At 47.7% G+C, this 17554-nt stretch overlaps 1 long non-coding RNA gene across 1 annotated transcript in view; it reads left to right on the top strand.

The window, feature by feature from the left end:
* The window catches only part of LOC116589890, a 30047-nt gene extending 14039 nt beyond the window's left edge, over window positions 1-16008 (top strand). The window contains exon 3 of the long non-coding RNA XR_004285431.1: window positions 15793-16008. This is a non-coding gene — a long non-coding RNA (uncharacterized LOC116589890). The remainder of the gene's footprint in view (window positions 1-15792) is intronic.
* The last annotated feature ends 1546 nt before the right edge of the window (window positions 16009-17554 follow it).

Consider the following 17554-nt stretch of genomic DNA (forward strand, 5'->3'; position numbering starts at 1 on the left):
TATGTATTTCTAAACACATAATTGCCATATGATTCAGCAATTCAACGTCTAGGTATATACCCAACAGAGTTAAAAGCAGAGACTCAAATAGATATTTGTACACACATGTTCACAGTGGCATTACTCACAACAGTTATAAGATAGAAGCCATCCAGTGACACCTGGGTGCCTCAGTTAAGCATCTGTCTTTGGGCTAAGGTCATGATCCCAGGGTCCTGGGATAGAGCTCCTTGCTCAGCAGGGAGCCTGTTTCTCCCTCTGCCTGCCGCTTCCCCTGCTTAAGCACACTCTCTCTCTCTCTGATAAATAAAAAAATAATAAATTCATAAATTAATCCATAAATAAAATCTTTAAACAATAAAAGATGGAAACAATCCAAATGTTCATGGATGGATGACTAAGTTCAACAGAATATGGTATATACATACAGAGGAATATTATTCGACCCTTAAAAAGGAGAGAGATTCCAATACCTGCTACTGCATGTATGACCTTGAAAACATCCCACTAAATGAAATAAACCAGGCACAAAAGGGAAAAATTTATATGATTCCATTTATATGAACTACCTTGAATGGTCAAATTCATGGAGACAGAAGGTAAAAGGGTATTTACCAGGGGATGCGGGGGCAGTGGGCAATGGAGCATCAGTGTCTAATGAGGACAGAGATTCAGTCTTGGAAGATGAGAACGTTCTGGAGATGGACGGTGGGGATGCATGGACACTACTGTGAATGTGCGTCACGCCGCAGAACTGCACGCTCAACGGTGATGAAGCTGGTAAATTTTATGTTATCTCCACAATGAAAAAGTAAACATGAAAAACATGTGTTCACGTCTTATTTCCAAAAGGCTTTAAAGAAACATGATGTCTTAATCCTCACCGAAGCCACAGAAGGAGACTGTCATACTCGGTGTGTGGAAACACCAGCCATCCTTCCCGGCCAGCGCCTCTGCGTCACCCGATGGGACTGATGCCGAGAGCCACCCCACGTCTCCAACATCGCACCCCAGCAAGGTTCAGCCGGATGCTCCTCATCCAGATCATGCCAAGGAACCGTAAGCCTCTGACATTCTCTACCAAAGACCAGAAAGCAGAAGACACAAGCCAAGGTGGCCACTGCAAGCCAAGAAAAATTCCTCTCATGGGTCCATGGACCACTCAGCAGTTGGGAAATCTGGTTTGGATGACCTCCTTCTTCCCTACCAGCTCACAGTCCTACCCTTCTGGGGCTCGAATGTACCATCAGCTGTTGGGAATCCTCAGTGGTGGGGGAACAAACACAACACGGCGCTCCCATGCGTTCACTCGGACCCTCCAGCTTTGACCAGGGGCACCGAACAGAAGGAATCAGTATCTCCCTGCTCGTGCCTCCCTCCGCCCCCAGCCATATTCTCACTCTCTTCCTGCCAAACCGAGGTAATGACATTCCTGTGCCATTCCTCCTGTCCGACCTGCCTTTCTTCCCGCCCCTCGCCACCCCCACGCTGACACACCGCGGGGTGGTGAATGGCCAGGTCTGGCAATGCTGGAAGTCATGGATCGAAGTTGGAAATAAATGGAAACAAATGGAAACAAGCAAGCGCCAGCGACTCAACAGGGCCCCATGCCCAAGGACCGACAAGCCACCCACAGCGGTTCTTTCTGCTTCTGACAATGTGTTATGATTGGGTAGCTGAGTCACCTACAGCAAATGATAGTAATTCAGCTCAATCATGACAAAAATAAAAAATGAGCAGCCATCTGGCCACAGGCTTACTCACCTATTAGAGACACCCCTTTGACACACTGTTGGCAGGAAAGGTCGTGGAAGGTGGGTGGATGGAGAGATGGCGCTAAGTGGCTTTAGGCCACGGGTCTACGACTTGGCCTCTGTCCCGTCTTTTTGAAATAAGCCTGCGAGTTGAAGGCAGATGGTCAGAACAGAGGTTCAGACGAAAATTTCCCGTCTTTCCTTCTCTCTCCTCATGGCTGCAAATCTTCGCATTGTGAAATATTCTAGCTACCACGTTTCTCCAAGGCGCTTGGGAAAGATAAAAATAAAATAAAAGGCAAGATTTGTTGGCGACAACTTTGCAGTGGAACCTGCGCTTTCGTATACGGCTACTTAGATGATAAATGACTACGTTCGGGGGAAAGCGTTCTGGCATTAATGAATGTATCCAGATTTTTGTAATTGCTCAAACCCTTTGACCCTCTTCTAAATAATTCCCCTCCCAAGTTTGTATTCTAAGGATACAATCAGAGATAAGTACAAAAGTTCATGTTACAAGAATGTTTATATCAGCATTATTTATAATAGCAAAAAAAAGGGGGGGGGAAGGAAGGGAAAGAAAAAGAGAAAGAGGAGAAAAAAAAATCAACTATCCTCCAATGATATAAATGGTTAAATAAATTATGGCCACATATCCAGTTTATCAGAAGACAACCATTAAAAACCATGGCTTCAAAGAAAATTTAATGACATGGAGAAATGTTTATGATCTAACAGTATATGCGGAGTAGGCCATAAAACTTTATATACAATATGAAATGCATTATGTTGAACCATATATAAAATTTCTGTTTTTTATAGGTCAAAACGGTTGAATGTCATCAATTTTATATGATGCGAGTCAGAGGAGAAAAATTACTGTAAACAAAAAAAAATTCAAGTTGTAAGTTGTGGTTTCCTGTCGACTTTTCTTTTTTCTTTTCTTTTCTTTTCTTTTCTTTTCTTTTCTTCTCATCTTTAACCCAGGGTCTTGCCAAAGGCCGTTTGTAATTAGAGAGCAAGAAAAGTATAATTTAAAAAGAAGAAAAATATAAATAAATAAAAAGGAGAAAAATTGAAGGTTTGGGAAGCCACCCCCTGCAGCGTTCCGTCCAGGAGAAGCATTTGCTAGCAGCAGCATTTGCTGGCTCACAAGAGCCACTGTGTTCAATGACATCACCTCAAGTTCATAGCTTGAAATTACCCGTGGTCGCAGCATTTATACCATGGATATGGACAAATGTCCCAAATCAGGGACTTCCTTTCTGAATCACTTACCAGGGCACCACTGGTCCAGGGGTTCTGCTGGTCAGGTACCAAACAGGTCCGGGCTCAGGGTATCGGTGAATCCCCCGTCATCCCCCTGAAAGGGCCGTGCCTCAGTTGCAGGCTCTGAGTTCATGCCCACCACGCAAACTTCTGATCTGGAAAGCTAAACGTGGATCTTTCCCAAAGGGACAGGTCTGTGTGATGAACCTGTCCATCAGGGGAGAGACAGACAGAGGAGTCACATTTCTCACTATCATTCAATAAATTAAAATTACTAAATGGGGGAGGGCGCTCCTGAGACAAGTTCCATTTCCACGTGCTGTTGAGTCAACTTTCAAAGCTTACGATGCAAAGGTTAGTCCATGGGCTGTGCTGGATCCCTAGCTCCCTGGTGGACCACTTAGCCTCTGCCCTTTTGTTTTTAAATATTTTTTTTATTAATTCACTTGAGAGAGAGAAAGAGAGCGTGCACAAGCAGGTTGGAGGGGCAGAGGGAGAGAGAGAGACAGGCTTCCCTCTGAGCAGGGAGCCAGATGAGGGGCTCAATCCCAGGACCCCAAGATCATGGCCTGGGCAGAAGGCAGACATTTAAAAGACTGAGCTACCCAAGGACCCCCAGTCTCTACTCTTAAAGCCACACGTCCTGCGTGCTTCTCCTCGGCATCTCCACACTCACTAGCAATGACCAGCAATGTTAGCAGCTAGCATCTGCTGCTTACCCACTGTGCAGGGACTATGCTAAGTGCTTAACTTGCACTGAATCATTCCATCCTCGCAGGACCCTGGCGGAGCACCTTGGAGGGTACGAAGTCATGGTTCTGATGCCCAACACCTCGAAATAGCTTTCTTTTCTATGTTCAGGGACTTCCCCCCCCTTCTGAGAACTCTCCTCCCCAAGCTGGAGCACTGGAACTCATCTTCCCAGCCTCCAAGGCAACTAGATCACAGGCATGTCAGAGGCATCCTTCTCTAGGAGCAGGGGCATGGGTGATGGGAGTCCAGGGCCAGCCTGGCTGGGCAGGTATAGTGTCCAGCCCGGCAGCGGTCATAGGGGTGCCTGTCCTGGAGCATGCCTGTGTTTCTGTGATTTCCAAACCGTCAGAACCCTGACATGTGAAATGACTGCAATGTAGAAACATGCCACTGATAACCCCCCTTTATAAATGAGGACTCAAAGGCTCAGAGAAATGATTTGCCCAAGGTCACCTACTTTTCAGAATTTAACCTTGACCTCCTTGACCCCAGGACACCAGCTCTTACTTTAAAACAATGCTGCAGTTGACCATGCCACACTCCCCCAAGGTCAGTGTTATTGCTTCTGTTTTACTGATACTTCTGAGCTTCTGAGAAGGTCGGCTGTCTTATCAAGGGCACACAGAGGCTGGTGGTTAGTGGAGTCAGTGTTCAGTGGCAGGGCCATTCCTTCAACACGTTCCTCTGTCCTTCAACAGCTGACTGCAGGCTCCGCGCCCACATTCTCTCACCCATCCCTCCCCAGCACTGGGCGGGATCAGCCCCAGCCCCAGTCCCTCTCCCTCTCCTAGGAGAGTGACGGCCCCGCCCTGCAGAACCTCCTTCCTCAGCCTCTTTGCTGCCCCAGAAGGCTCCCCTTCTCCCCCCTCTCCATCGACATTCTACCATCTTTTCATGATCCACATTAAACATCGCCTCCCTCGTGAGGCCTTTCTTACTGTGCCAACTGACTCGGTGACCCAGTTTTCTGAACTCCCTTACGTGCACATCATGTCTGACCACCCACCTGGGGATATCATCCTGTGCTGTCCAGAGTACTCTCTAATTCTATCCTGTCTTCCCTTTCAGAATGATGGCCCTTGGCAGGCAGCAACCTGCCTCAGTGGCACCAATTCTGCACGAAACCCAGCGCTGGGCATGTAGTAGGCAACAGGAAGCCTTGCTAAACAAATACCTGAACACGCTAGCAGTCAGCCTGCCCTGGTCAACAGCACGATCTGTATGAGTAATTCTCTTAATGCTGTTTGTTCAGCTCTGCCCCATTCCGTTAGTAATGGAGACGAACAAGATGGAAATCGGTGAGAAATGTATCCCTCTATTTGATGTGACAGTTTGGTGGGAACCCAGTTCTTGAACACATAGGCTAGACAATCCCCATCCATCTCTCCAAACAAAGGGATTCTAGATACCCAGCCCTGCCTGGTCTGGGGTCAGGTCAGGCTGCATCAGGGCGCTCTGACCCAGCTCCACAGCCTATCTGCCCCCATCTCCTCTCCCTCCCACCAACACATACTGGAGAACAATCCTGCTTCCTCTTCTTCCCCAAAGGCACTGCAAAGTCATAGCTTCTGCTCTGGTGTCTGTTCTACCCCCCTCTCTCCCAGCTTCTTTATTAATTATCCATGGTGTTGTTCTAGCTTCCCTCATGCTAATCCCTCCACCTACACACACATACACATCTGTCAAAATCTCTACTTGTACCAAAGCATCATTGTTTTCTCCAACATACCCATGGTGGACACCACTCTTTGTCCCAACCCTCATCCAACATCCTCTCCTCCTTGAGTGCTTCCAACCACAGATGGTCAGTTAGGCTTCTCTTCCGGATTTTTTTACTTTTTTAATTTTTTTTTTTCTAAAGATTTTAGAAAAAAAATATTTTATTTATTTGACAGACAGAGATCACAAGTAGGCAGAGAGGCGGGCGGGGGGTGGGGGGAAGTAGGCTCCCTGCTGAGCAGAGAGCCGGATACGGGGCTCGATCCCAGGACCCTGAGATCATGACCTGAGCTGAAGGCAGAGGTTTTAACCCACTGAACCACCCAGGCGCCCCCCTCCAGGATTTTTTTAAAAAGAATAAGAAAAAAACCTTCTTGAAGAGAAGCTCTTTTTCCCCTTTGCCCTTCCCACTTTCTTCTTATTGCCTAGAATGTGGACCTGAGACCTAGGAGATGAAGCACCCATTTTGTAACCATGAGGCATCCAGTATACTACCAAGGCCTTCACACTAGGGCTGGTGAAGTGGAAATGCTAGAAAGAGACTGAGGCCCTTCTGAGTCATTGCGCCTGCCCTGAACTACCTGCCCAAGACGTCTCTTGATATGAGATGACTCCAGCTTGTCCACTGAAGGCAGAGCCATAGTGCTTACTGAGTTTGGAAGCTAATATGACACCTTTTCAGATGCCTGCCCTCCCGCCCCCAAATGAGAGAGTGGTGAAATAGTGTCACTTGTGTTTCTCCCTTATGATTTCTCCTATGACACTGTGAAAGGAACTGATTTGTGCCCCCTTTCATATCCTACCCTCTAATGGCTTCACATGTTCTGGGGGTAGACCCTATCTTCCTCACCTTGATCTCCCTCAGCACTTCACCAAGGCTGTCCACAAAGTGGGAACTCTCTACATATCTGCTGATTTGGGGTAAAGGGTGTTTCTTTCCAGCTCAGTCCTTTGGCCAACGTCTCTCAATTAGAGGGAGGAACCTCCCAGTCCTTCCGTCTCTGTATACGGAAGGAAGCTGCGTCTTTCAAGCAATCATCAGAATATCACGTACATTTTTCCCTGCTGCAAATCAGTTATTTACATATTAAAGTGGTTATTAGAGGAGAGAATTCACTGATGCAAATTTGACATTCAGATGTCACCCACTCCGTGAATAAGGTCAGCTGTGATGAGGACACATGTTACTCTCCAATTAGAATCTCTTAATGTCTAAATAATGCTAATGCGAGGCATCTGCCAGCGCCAAGTAGGCTCATAAACAAAGACGCTGACGAGAGTCAACCTAGTCCACAGTTTCTCCCACTGCCATTTCACGCCTCTCAGCTCCCAGGAAATGAGCCGTCTCCATCTGGGAAGAGTTCTGGTCGGTTAGTGGACACAACAGCCAAGGCCTGGCAACATGAAATCCCGCAGCTCTGTGGACCTCCGGAGCCAACAGCTGCTTGGAGTGGTTCTGGCTGCTCACCCCACCTCTTCTCACGGAACGTGGACTCAAACAAATCCTGTGTATGTATGCAGACACTGTCTTCTGGGAAAATCCATTTTACTCAATGACTTGGTTAGAGGGGGAAAAAAAGAAAAATCATGTATTTTTCACCTGATGATCATTTAAAGCATTATTTGATATTAGGCATGAATATAAAATGCAAAATCCATATAGTTTTGAAATAAAAGAAAAATTTAAAAAATAAATGAAAAACATAAAAATATCCACAGAACTTTCACTGTGTCAGGTTCTTCCAAGGGGATGGCGCTTTTGATGGAAATGTCTGAGAAACGCTGGTTTCCGGGAAATAACTCCAAGGCCAAGGCCGCCATCATTCATTCTCCCGCAGCCTGGAGGAATTATAGGCATATCAGAGTGAGAAAAAAGACTCTTTCTAGAGGTAGTGTCAACTGTGCTTCTAGGAAAGCCCTTCTCCCCTTCCGAGGAATTGTGTTGCTTTCTTTGGCATAACTGGCCAGTGCCCCAGAGTCAATATAATGTTCCCGTTGTGTCATGACCCCAGGAGTAATCTGGGCTCTTCCCCTCCCTGGTTTGGAGAATCAGGTCAAACTAGGTCAAACTGCCCTCTCTGAAGGATGGTTTTCGCTACTTTGAATTCTGGCCATATTGTCCCCTCACATGTGGTCTGTCCCCTGGGACCACACACGCCCGGCCTTCCCTTTGCCCTGCCTCTTCCATCACGAGAAGGGAATTGTGCATGACCCATGAAAATGTCTAAAAAAGCAAAACGGCCCTTCCACTCAAGATTCATAAGGTATTTTTAAAACACTGGTAGCAATTACCCCCATGCCAAAATGATATAAAGCTCATTCTCACGGGCTTAATTCCCCTGCCAAAACTGCACTTTAGCAAATCAAGTGTAAACTCTTTAACCTGACATTTGAGGATCAGGCTCACCGAGAAGTAGCCGTGGCCCCTTCTCCCAAATGCGCCTTTCAAGCTCTTGTCGCTAGCATATCCATCTTCTTCTCTGGTCAGACTGGATCTTCCTTACGAGTTCTCTTTCTCTTTGTCTCAGTCTCTCCCTGTCTCTGTCTCTCTGTCTCTGTCCATTCTTAAGTGCCCTCCACATCCAATTCTAAGACCTGACACTTACTATATTTCCCCCAAGTGACATCTCTTTATTGAGAGTCCCGTGAGCTGGGACTACCCTATGACTGGTACAAGATACCCAGAAGTGATGGGGGCTAGGAAGAAAATAAAATATGGTCCAGACCAAAGAGTGTAACCAGGAAGTTCAGATGGTCCACAAAGTCCTCTCGGAAAGGGGGCTCTCAGCGGAAACCTACAAGGAGGAAAAGCATTTCAAGGAGAGGGAACCCAGGGAGCAAAGGCTACGGGCACAGATAAGCTCGGGGGTCTGAGAAAATGCAGGAACATGGGGGAATCTGGAGTACATGAGGTTTTGAGAGGGGCCTGGCCAGGTAGAAACTTGCAGACCAAGGAGAAGAATTTCACTTTTACTTGGAGTGTGAAGCGACACTGTTGGAGGGTTTTTAGAAGAGAAGTGACATGACCCTGGGTGAGAATCCTTCCTCAGCCCCTTGCAAGTGCTGTGTCCTTGGGCATTCCTTGACCTCGCAAAGCCTTACATTTAGGACCTACCTCCTTGAGCTCTCCAATAAACAAAAGGAAAACATCCAGTCTACCAGAGCAGGAACCCAATCTCTAGGCCAACAAACACATGGCAGGTGTGACATTAAAGACATAGCTCCTGGATTCGCCTTAGGGGGAAGGGATGGCTCCTGCCTCTGACATCTCTTGGCAACGTCTTGTACATCTCATAGCCTTTCTACCTACCTATCCATCCATCCATCCATCATCATCATGGATCATCACTTTCTCTCTTTCTGCATGTTTTTAATCTTCCCCTAGCAATCCGTGACTACCTTGCGAGTAAAGATCACATCTTAACTCATTTCAGGGTCTCGTACAAAACTGATTACAGTGTAATTCACTGGGCAAAGATTCAGTATTTATTAAATAAATACATGGAATTAAGAGAAGGAAGGAAAGGAGGGAGGAAGGGAGGAAGCAGACACCGGCAGCCTTCATGTTTGCACATCCCTTGTGAGCTTGGACTTTATTTTCTCTAAAAGGAGAGATGATGAAGGAATAGTGTGCAAAGCCCTCAGAGGAACAAACTTAGGAGACGATGGTGACCAGTGTTGTGATTGCAAAATAAAGAGCCAAAAAAGAAGAGTGCCCTGCCCTGAGGTGCAGCCCAACAAGGGGGCCTTCAGAGCAACCTGTGGTTTGCGGAACTCTACCAACACCCCATTCCCTGCCCCACGACGGAAGTCTCTAAACCTCAGATGTCCTGTGTCAGCCCAACCTGCACGGAGGATACACGAGCCTTCCCAGCCCAGCAGATATGAGATCTAGAAATGGGATTGTCACTATTTAAAACAAACAAACAAACAAACAATCAAACAAAACAGAGAGAGAAAAGGGTGTCTGGGGGGGGTTCAGTAGATTAAGCATCAGCCTCTTAGTTCCAGCTCAGGTCACGATCTCAGGGTCGCGAGATCGAGCCCCAAATTGGGCTCCGTGCTCAGGGCAGAATCTGCTTGAGTTTCTTTCTCCTCTCTCTCCCTCCCCTTCTGCGCCTCCTCTCGCTCACTCTCTCTCTTTCAAATAAATAAAATCTTTAAAAAAAAAAAAAAAGGTAAAGAAGAGAAACAAACAGTAAAGATGAACCAATACTGCTTCCTGAGTCCTTGCCGTGTACTTGTAACTGCACCAACACTTTGATTTATTTTTATATTTTATTTATTCAAGAGTCTTTTTATCCTCACGACAGTTCTTAGAGAGTGTCAGCACTTGTCCAGTGTTGCACAGCCAGTGGGTAGAGAAGCTAGGGGTCAAACACAGGCCTGCCTGACTCCCCAAGCCCTGGCCCAAACTGGCGTGAACTTCGGCACCTGCTTGCCAACCAAATTACAGTCTCTCCTGTCCCTGCCTTTTTACCCCAATCTTGTTCCCAGGCTTGTGCCCACTTCCTGACCAGCTCCTACATACACCACGACCTGGGTCATACCTCAGAGGCTAGAAAGCTGACCGTTCCTGCCTAGCGCTTGTGAATCCCTCTTCCTAGGATGCTGGACCCAGTCTTTCAGGTCTTGACCTTGGGAGTGAAGCCTGAGATGGACACCATTATCTCACAGTGATGTTCACCCCCAAGTCAGTCTTGAGGAGACGGGGGGATGACGGGTCGTTTTCCCTGGCCCTGTTCAGATCTATAGGACTTTCTTCCCTTCCATCACCATTCAGACTCTAAGATTCTCACCAAGCCTCAGGACTTCCCGGACCAAAGCTGAGGCTTCTCTGAGGCCACTGCAAAAGCACAAAACCACCAGCCTCATCTGTACCCCAGGTGGTTCTGCAAAGCTCCCCGTGAGCCCCTTGGACTACTGTAAATTGAATTTTAGGGTGTCTTAGTTCTCTGGTCTTATGCATCTGGTTTTTGGATGGCCAGATGTTAAGACAGATAGAAATATGAATAAAACATCATCCCGACCATCAAGAACTTGCAAACATGTCAGGGAAACACAGAAAGTTAAATAACAACAAATGGCTTAGCAAACCAATCAATAGAGAAATTGAAAATGTATGAGAAAACAGTCATCAGGCTTAATGCTTATATCTGTTAGCTGATGGGATTTTCTTTATCCTTGAAGTTTACCAGGATTTTCCCAGATTTTGCATGAGTCTGTCTCAATTCCACATAATCTCAGTTGGAGCCAGCATAATCTCTCAATTTGAAGATTCAAAGAATTTGCTTCCGCTTAAGAAATGTTTTCATTTTCTGTTACTTGTTTCATTCCTAACTCGCTTCCTTTTGTTTCTTTTCCGCCTTGGGGACCTGACCTGGGGCCCCAGGATCCATCCTTCGAGCTGCTTATCTTGTCCCGGGAGAATTTCCCTGCATTTTTTTGCTCCGTTCCAGTGGTTTCTTCCTCTTGGTCTCCTTAGCCATTAATTCAGGTTTGTATCTCTCTGTTCCATTTGTCTATTGAACTCTTAGCTGGCAAACTATACATTTTTTAGTACCAGAAAGTTCTATGATACCTAAAATCTCCTTTCATCGGATAGTGGGTTGAGTAGGCTCTCTCCAAAATTTATCCCCACCCAGAACCTTGGAATTTGACCTGATTTGAAAATAGAGTCTCTGAAGAGATAATTAATTTAGACGAGGTCATACCGGATTAGGATGGGCCCTAATCCAAGGGCCCTGATTTAAAGGGGAAAAAAAAAAAATAGGAAGAAAGGACACCCAGAGTAGAAGTCCATGTGACAGTGGGGGAAGAGACTGGAACTACAAGGAACACCAGAGCGTCCCGGGAGCCACCAGCAGCTGAAGCCACAGAAACAGATCCTCCCCCCAGACCCTTCAGAGAGAGCATGGCCCTGCCGACGCCTTGCTTTTGCACTTCTGGCCTCCAGACTAAGAAAATAAACGTCTGTTGTTTTAAGCCACCAACTTCTCGGTGATTTGTGGCTTCGGCCATCGAACACTAAGACACATGGTCATAATTCCTGCTGAGATCTTTTCCAGCCCGTGTGCTAGACACCTCTTCTGGGGATTTTACAAATTCCTCCGGGGCATATGCTGTTGGCTTCCCCTCCTCTGCTCACAGGGGCTGAGTCAGAGCTGCTATGAGTGACAAGGACACGGCCAAGCCTCCGGCATGCATGGCTGGGCCGGCGGGTGTCTGATGAGGCAGACAGGGGCCAGTACTCACTCAGCCTCAAGGGCAGAGAAGCCTCCATTCCTGCGACCTTACCAGGAGTGGGCAGCCCAGCCGGTCCTCCATGCAAGCAGGGGTCCTCCTGCTCCCCAAGGCCCCAGACATCATAGACCAGTTTCCTTCCAGAATCCATCACTCACTCACTCCTGGGTCCTCACCCGCCATCCCCAGCCAATCCACCAACCTGGAAAGTAAAACCCTATAAAGAAAAATCTCCACAAAGGAGCCTGGGGCTCCTCCAGGACTTCCTGGGGGTCTCAAAGAGGTTAGAAGAGCCATCATCCCCACCCCCATGTCCCCATACACATGCTTTGGGGGGTCTTCATCAGCGTCTTGCTTCCTAGAGGTGGGAGGCACCCAGTCCCAAAGAAGAAAAAGGAAACCTTTTGAATGCACTTACTCTGATATGCTAGGATTAAGTGTTAGACATTTCTGGGGCATATTCTTATTTCTCCAGGATAACCTGGAGCCAACATGAGCCTTCAGACCTGCCCCAGGACCATGAGTACGGCGAGAGCAGAAGTCTGTGCTCTCTGAAGCACTCTTGTATGCGTGGACTATCTTTCCCTTTCATTGTCCTCTAGAGCCTGTCTTTAAAGAGCCAAGCTCCTAGTCTGGGCTGTGGGAAACCAGAGGGAGCTTTGGTCCACGCTGGGCCCACATGTGAAAGGAGGCTTGAGACCCCTGAGGATCCAGGACAGCAACTGTCAGGGAGGGCACCCCACGGGGGAAACCAGGGCGGCCTGACCTTCCACCCCCGTCAGCACATTCTACTTTAAAACCTTTGAAAATTCAGGGGTGCCTGGGTGGCTCAGTGGGTTGGGCCTCTGCCTTTGGTTCGGGTCGTGGTCTCGGGGTCCTGGGATCGAGTCCTGCGTCAGGCTCTCTGCTCAGCGGGGACCCTGCTTCCTCCTCTCTCTCTGCCTGCCTCTCTGCCTACTTGTGATCTCTCTCTGCCAAATAAATAAATGAAATCTTTAAAAAAAAATAAAATAAAGCCTTTAAAAATTCAGATTTGACTTCATTATGGAAGCAGCATCCCCTTCTTCTCTTAAATTTTTTTTGAGAGACGGGCACAGGACCATCCCAGTTTGCAAGACTTTTTGTGTGTCTGTGTCCTAGGATGACATTCAACCAACACAAAGGCAACCATTTTAAAGGGAACACTTCAGGGGCCTCTGTTATAGTCCCAATGTTGTGCAAGCATCACCTCCATCCACTTCCAAAATATTCTCACTACCTCCAAAGGAAACTCTGTACCCATTAAGCTGCTGACTCTCCACTCTCCTGCTTCTTCCCACCCCCTTAACTACCCACCTGTGTTCTGGCTCTGGATTTGCCAGCTCTGGACACTTCATATAAATGCAATCACATAGAATGTGACACCTTATATATGGCCTCTTGGATCTTAGCATAGCATTTCTGAGTTCCATCCACACTGCAGCAAGCATCAGTACTCTGTTCCTTTTTTTGGCTGAATCATAGTCCATCCCATGGCTCTACCATTTTGTTCAGCCATCCATCAGTTGGTGGACACTTGGGCTGTTTCCAGTTTTTTGTTTTGTTTTAAAGTGTTTTGTTTTGTTTTAAAGATTTTATTTATTTATTTGACAGATCATAAGGAGGTAGAGAGGCAGGCAGAGAGGTGGGGAGAGGGAAGCAGGCTCCCTGCTGAGCAGAGAGCCCGATGCGGGGCTCGATCCCAGGACCCTGGGACCATGACCTGAGCTGAAGGCAGAGGCTTTAACCCACTGAGTCACCCAGGCACCCCTGTTTCCAGTTTTTGACTGTCGTGAATAATTCCACAACTAACAGAGGTGTACATATATTTGTTTGAGTATTAGCTTTAGATTTTTTTTAGGTACATACATTGTGAGGCTTTCCATTTTAAAACCCAGAAAGGCTCAGGCAAACCAGGATGAGACTATCCCCTACCTTCAATGTGTCAAGCATTAGGACCCGCCCCCCCCACGCCGACGCGGTGCTCAGATACAAAGAGGAACAAGAGAGGTGCTTCTGGGTGGAGGCACTTAAACGGACGATTCTGATCAGGGTCAGCAGAATTGAGGGAAGACAAGAAGAGGCATCTGACCCAGGCAGGGGCTGTGGGGAAGGGGACGGAATTTCATCAGGAAAATGCTTCATGAAAGGACAAGACAGGCCCCGCCCACTCTTGGGGACTTACAGGTGTTGGGGAGGCACTTAGACAATTAGATTAATCAATGCAAAATTAGAAAGAAGCACTTGGTCCTAGAGGAACATGGGAGTGGAGAGGGGAGCCCTGGAGGGCCAGGAAGGTTTGTAGACCACGGGACACCAAAGCTGACTTTTGAAAGACAAATAGAAGTCATCCTGATGCCGAACGGAGGAGGAAACTGTCGGCAGAGTGAATAACATTGCTTGCTCAGAGACACAGAAGCCGGATGGTACAAGTCCTCCCTTACACATTTCAGAGTAATGAATGTCCCACTCCCGTGGATTTAAGCAAAAGACCTTGCAGCTGTGATATGATGCCAGAAACCACCATTTCACCCACAAATTACAAAATGCCAATGAAACACAAAGGTTCTATAGCAAGGGGTCATGAAAAATGTACTAATAAAGGGATGCAACGTGAAGCTGGATGGTAGCCTGATTCGGTCAGGTTCCAAAAGGACCACCGGCCTGAGCCAAGACATAATTTTCTACTGGCAAAATCCTATTTGAAAAGACTTCGTCTAATCTCTAAAGAAAGATGGCCCATTGTTTCTTCTGTTACTATGGCTATGTTGAACACCAGCTTCCAGGGTGGAACCCCGTAAGTATCATGAAGGAGCTCTTGGCTATGATCGTAAATATGGCTCTTGATGCGCTCGGGCTGCTGTGACTCGCTGGTCAGGCGACAGTCCTGAGGGGAAGAAAACCTATGACCTCTCATGGCTTCAAGCCCTCATGGCTTCAAGGAGGCCAGGCAGAAGAGGCAGGTCCTTTCTTTCAGCTTGCTGAAGAGAGGCAGCACCAAGCCCTAGGGAGGGGTGGGGTGGAGGGGTCACTCTCTGGGCCCTTTTCAACATCCAAGAGCAGAATCGTGTTTCTCTCCCAACTGGGAAGTCCACATCATCTCCTCCTAACTAGACTCCCTGCCTCAAGCCCTGAATGCCTCCAGTCCAAAACTGCCCTCAGGGGTCAGCCTTCTCATTCACCACTCACATCAGAAGACAGGTCCAGGCAAAAATCCCCCTCCCTGATCTGAAGCAGGGTAAGTGGCCAGGAGCTTCGCTTGAAGGAATCCCCCACCCCTGTCCTGCTTCTACTACCCCGCATCTTCTCCAACGTTCCCATGTTCCCTGCTGTGTCACCCCCAAATTCTTATACTGAAACCCTTATCTCCAGCATGATGGTGTGAGGATGTGGGGCCTTTGGGATAGTCATGGATGTGGAGCCCTCCTGAACGAGATGAGAGTGCTTGCTTCCCAGTAAGGGAAGGATGTAACCAAAAGTCGGCAGTCTACAACTCAGAAGAGGGCCTTCACCAGAACCCAGCCGTGCTGGCATCCTGATCTTAAATTTCCAACCTCCAGCACCATGAGAAATGAATTCCTACCGTTTATAAGCCCCCCGTCTGTTATTTTTGTTACAGTAGCCCAAGCTGAAGAAGATAGCCCCACTGTCCCTATCCAACCTTATTTGAGGGATGAGGAACTCACTTACTTCTAAACAAGTTCTTGATTCCCATCTTCAAACTATCCCTTAAAACAGAGTTTGAAATACAAATATGGGACACCTGAGTGGCTCAGTTGGTTAAGCAGCCGACTCTTGATTTTGGCTCCGGTCATATCAGAGTTGGGAGAGCCAGGCCCCCCATCGGGCTCCAGGCTCGGTGTGGAATGCACTTAAGACTCTCTCTCTCTCTCTCTCTCTCTCTCTCCTCTGCCCTTTCTCCCTCCTCCTCCCCTCTCTCTCTAAAATAATTTTAAAAATAAGGGGGTTTGATGGGGACTTGAGAAAGTAGAGGCTATAGGTCCCACCTAACAGAATTGTTTCCATTCGTTTTCAGAGAGATGGATTCATTCCTAGATGCGGAGATGGACACCCCATGAATCAAAACTCAAAGGCTGAATTTCAGGATCATTGGAGAGAGACCTTGGACTGGTGTCAAAGAGAGGGGAAGAGCCCTGACTGTCAGATGTGACCTTTTGAAACAATGTCTCCAAATTTCTCTGATCATACACCTTTCTCTGTTTTCAAAACTGGAGTATGCCCTCCAATACATCACTCATTTATTTTTACATGTCCGAATTTGTTAATATATTATGAACTTTATAAACCAAATACAAAAAGTAAAAATTTTAAAGAGAGAAGACAGAAATCCAACTCAAAACTCTATTATTTTCTTCTTGCACTCTGAGGGACTGTCTTACAAACACCACTCCAAGTGCCTCCAACCCAGATCCTGCCTTCTTTTTTTTTTTTAAAGATTTTTATTTATTTACTTGATAGACAGAGAGAGATCACAAGTAGGCAGAGAGGCAGGCAGAGAGAGAGGGGGAAGCAGGCTCCCCGCTGAGCAGAGAGCCCGATGTGGGGCTCGATCCCAGGACCCTGAGATCATGACCCGAGCTGAAGGCAGAGACTTAAACCACTAAGCCACCCAGGCGCCCCCAGATCCTGCCTTCTGAGACGCGTCATGCTCCCTCCCTTCGAAAGCTGGAGGCGATCTCTGCTAGGCTGATAAACTCCACACCAGCTGAAATCAGGAGCCGGGACTTTGGAAGTCGGTGTCTCTAACCTTCTCTGTCTGGTTCTGTCCTTCCCTCCTCTGGGACCCCTTCTTGGGCTGAGTCCCACCTTTGCCCTGCAAAAGCCCCACACTGTTCTGAGGCCAGGGGATGGAGGGGCGTGCTGGCAGAAGTCAGACCACATCCTCCCGTTGCCGCAGAAACGTGGAAGTTGAAGATTGTTTTCTTCCACTGGCAACGCTGTAAATAGTAACACAACAGCCTCACCAGTCCCAAGGCCCCGTCCCTAAAGGGCATAATCTACCCTTGATGGACAGGCGGTAGGAATGGGGGCCCATTTGTTCCTCTCATATCACATTAGCAATCCCTGGATTAAGTTTGATGATCCTGACGCCACCCCATAGCAGGTGGATTTGTTTATTGGGAGTCCTGTCCTGACCACAAGGGAATTTGAAACAGGGTAGCTTCCCACTGTTCGGAAGCTCACATGAACTACGGCTGCCACGAGGCTGAGGAGCCACCAAATGGCCAGAATGGGACCATGGCTTCCAAATCTCATCTCCCACACGGGAGGCATAGAAGATGGACAGACATGGTTGTAAGGAAGTCCTTGACCTAAGAGCCCACTGAAGATTCTTGGGCAAGAGTCATCTGGTAACAGAGTTGAGTGACCTTGGGAGTTACGTTCAGAAGGTCTCAGGCTGGACTTCTGCCTTTGCCAGTTACTAGTTGTGTTCGTCTCCTAGGGCTGCCCTAACAAAGCAGCACAGGCTGGGTGGCTTCAACAACAGACACGCGTTCTCTCGCAGTTCCAGAGGCTGGAGTGCTGAAATCAAGTTGTTGGCAGAGCCATGCTCCCTCCAAAGACTCTAGGGGAGGATCCTTCCAAGCCCTCACAACTGCTGGTAGCCCCACGAGTCCCATGGCGGGCAGCAGCCCGACTCCCGTCTCTGCCTCCAGCTCCACACGGCTGTCTTCCCCCTGGGTCCGTGCCTGTGTCCAAGTCTCTCTCTCCTCATAGGGACACCAGTCCTGTTGGATTTATGGCCCTCTTCACTCCAGTATGATCTCATCTTAACT

The sequence above is a fragment of the Mustela erminea genome, chromosome 5, assembly GCF_009829155.1.
Source record: "Mustela erminea isolate mMusErm1 chromosome 5, mMusErm1.Pri, whole genome shotgun sequence".
NCBI classification, from domain to species: Eukaryota; Metazoa; Chordata; class Mammalia; order Carnivora; family Mustelidae; genus Mustela; species Mustela erminea.